This window comes from Populus alba, chromosome 1 (genome assembly GCF_005239225.2).
Source record: "Populus alba chromosome 1, ASM523922v2, whole genome shotgun sequence".
Classification (NCBI taxonomy): domain Eukaryota; kingdom Viridiplantae; phylum Streptophyta; class Magnoliopsida; order Malpighiales; family Salicaceae; genus Populus; species Populus alba.
In genome coordinates, this window is record NC_133284.1 from 39,899,084 (window position 1) to 39,902,477 (window position 3,394).

A 3,394-nucleotide genomic window follows, 5' to 3' on the forward strand; every position below is an offset into this window, starting at 1 on the left:
TTAAAATAGGAAAAAACTAGGGTTTGTGGAAATGAGCCTAAAATGTTTATCAAAAGAAAGATAAAGAAATTTTATTTCACTTTATGAATCTTAATGTAGCTTCCATTAGTCCTGAGCTTATAGATAAAAGTTGTGGAAATTAGAATAAAAAATTAAAGATAAAATTGGGAATAAAATTGAAAGAATAATGTAAATTGATAAACCCTAACTAAATTTCTGGGCAGCTTCGAGATAGCCCGGGCATCTTGGGTAAATGTGATTTGCTACAAAGCAATTTCCTGCCTCTTTGCAACCTTTCCTCCCTTTTTTATTATCACTCTCCGGTAGTTTAATTTTTGAATTCAAAACGAGGCTTGCCAGCTGTGATTTTGATCTGATTTACATGTTGACCATTTCTCTTAACTAAACGGTGTTGTTGCCTTGAAATTAATCTCCTTGCTAGCAAGTTGTCAGCCAAAGAGAACTCTTCTCTTCAGCCTTCCATGTAAGTCCATCTCTCCAATCCTGACCCTACACGTGCTCACCTTATCTCTTTTCTTACAGGTACTCTTTTGCCTCTCACTTTCCTCTTCCTTCCCCGACCTCGAAGGATTTTTTTCTCGTGACTCTGTTGCTGTACTGCTTACAGTTTGCTCGTTATATGGTCTTAAGTTCAAGCAATGTGGTTCTAATATTGAGCCACTTGGAGATTTACCTGGTTGTTAAACTCAGGATCCATAAAGATTAGTCGAAGTATGTACAAGTTGGTTCGAACACCTCCACATAAATTAAAAAAAAAAGGAAATAATATATGCAAAAAGGCAGTTGAAACGATAACACCGAGGGTAATATTACACCGAGGGTAATATTACGAAGCCTTGAAAGATGTCTAAAGATAATTTGATAAAACTTTTAAAAAGCTGAAAGTACCACCTCTATATATATTTTTGGTGTTCACATGGGTATGTAAAAGCACTAAGGAAAAATACATTTTTCTCTCTTCTCATCACGATTTTTCCTTTTTTTTGTTTGAAATATAAGTACAATAAGCTTCCAAAAAAATATGAGATAATCTAAGTCTACCTTTGATCATTCCAAGCGTTTACGGGTATTTTATATCCGATAGCAAGTGCGGGGTTTCTACATATTAAAGCTCCAAGTTTTTATTTCAGCCAATAAGATTTGTGTAGGGCTACTAGCCGTGATTTTTTCCATTTTACAAACACCTTTTTGCTAGCATGTACTTGCGTGAGACGCCACATGAAGGAAAAAGCGCGTGTGAAAGGGTGTTTAGTACCTTTTCCCTTTTGTTTCCAATACTAATTGGACTTTTGTTTAAGAAGGTTCCTCAGGAAATTAATAATAAGAAAGAGACGGGGGAGACAGGAATTGCGTGGTGCTGCACCCTACTAACACTGCAGTGGTCCCTCTCCGACAGGCCAATGGGGACCGGGTAATCCAAGTACCAACGAAACAACATTCCAAGCTCCGCGCTTGGGCTTTAATCCGGGAAAGGGTGAAGGAGGCTTTACGGGGGCTTTCTAGTAGCTAGACAGTTGAGGTATGGTAATCTCAAAGAGATTTGTTAACTTGTGAAAATCACATTAAAAACACTGTACTTAGAAAAAACTCTTAATTTTTTTTTATTTATATCTTACACTTATTAAAATCATAATTTGAACTGATGTTCCAGCCCTGGCGGGCCCTTAGAACTTGAGACCCGACCATACCCAGGATTGGAACTAGACTCGAGTTAAAAAAAATTGAGGGAAAGAAAAACCCGGCGTCACGACCTAGTGACCGAGTTGACCCCGGTAAGAACTTGGAGGATATAAAACCCGTTGACTTTTTTTTTTTTTTTTACTAAATCACGTTTGTGTTTTGATTTTTTTAAAAAATTTGATCCTTTGACCGAGCTCCCGGTGACCGAGTTAAAACTCGGGCTTAGACCAAGGCCTCGGTCTAATAAGACAACTATGGACAAACCCAAATTATTTATAACTTCTTAACACAAAGACAATAATCATAGGAATCTAAAACTGTAAAAAAAAGTAGGAAAGATAATCCGCCCTGTCCTATATACGGAAAACATAATAAACTGGAGAGGCCATATTTGAATACCTAGGAAAGAAAAGATACTTTATTTTTTCTAAAAAGACACACCACCCGCTCTTTCCCACACACTTGCTATCTTTTCCGGGCCATTTGAAAAAACTCATCTTTCAAACCAGTATTTAGTTTCAACCATAACTATATCCAGTCATACAATTCTAAGACTCTTCTTTCGATTTTATATGTAAAATCACTCATCGTGGGCTCCTCCTGAGAGTTAGTTTTTTTTAATTGTTATCTGCATCTATCACCAACGATATACTATATCCAAACATTATATTCTTTTTATGATATATCTTGTCCTTCTATCCGGATTCTGTTAAGGTAGTGTTTAGATACCATCATATGGTGATCTAAATTTGTGTTTAATAAAAAAATGTGTTTTGGTTGAGGAGACTATCATCTCGTAGGGTAAAACTCGATCCTTAAATCATTAACTTTGTATTCTTTTTAAATGATAAGCAACGATATTATTTTGATTATAATTTTATGTTTGTCGACTCTCCTAAGTTCCTTTCTCGAATCTTGCTTAAGGGTCAAACTTGGGTTGATAAATTATAATTATGTTGGGTCAAATCATTATTTTTATTAGGTATAATGGCATAAATTAATTTCTCTATTTTTCCACACTCCAGGTGAATTAATTTCAAGCTCTGAGTTGCCGGGTCTAGACCGGTCCAATTTTTATAATTAGGGTTATATATTATCATGAATTTCAATACTTAATGATATAACTAAAGTAAGATAGTATATATATATATTATATAATAATTAATAGTAAGATTTCCAATAATACAATTAAGGGTACAATAGTCATTTTTTATTTTTCATACCTGTTATATGTCTTATTCACCTTCTAACCAAACGAAAGATAGAAGTACATCCTCCGTCCTTAGAACCAATAACAACTTGTACGTGTGTCCTTTTCTCAAAGTTGCATCACACGAGAGTTCTATAATTCACACTAATTGGCCCACTACAATGATATACACACCTATGAATGTCCATTTTCGCAATGATAGGAGCCCTCATCCTCTTCCATCAAATGCATATTTATATTCTAAGCTCTCCAATCCTCGCTCGTCCACAATGATGATAATGCTTTACAATTAAAACAATGCGATATAATGAAACCTTTAGGATCGTTTAGATTTTCTTCTAAGTGCCGTGACTTGTTCTACAACAAAACAAAATACTATCAATGACTTATTGTGCTTATGATAGCCAATTGATACATGACGCCAGCGCGAGAACGAGGAGGTGCATTTTGTTATACCGTATCCCAATCTAGAATACTCTAAGA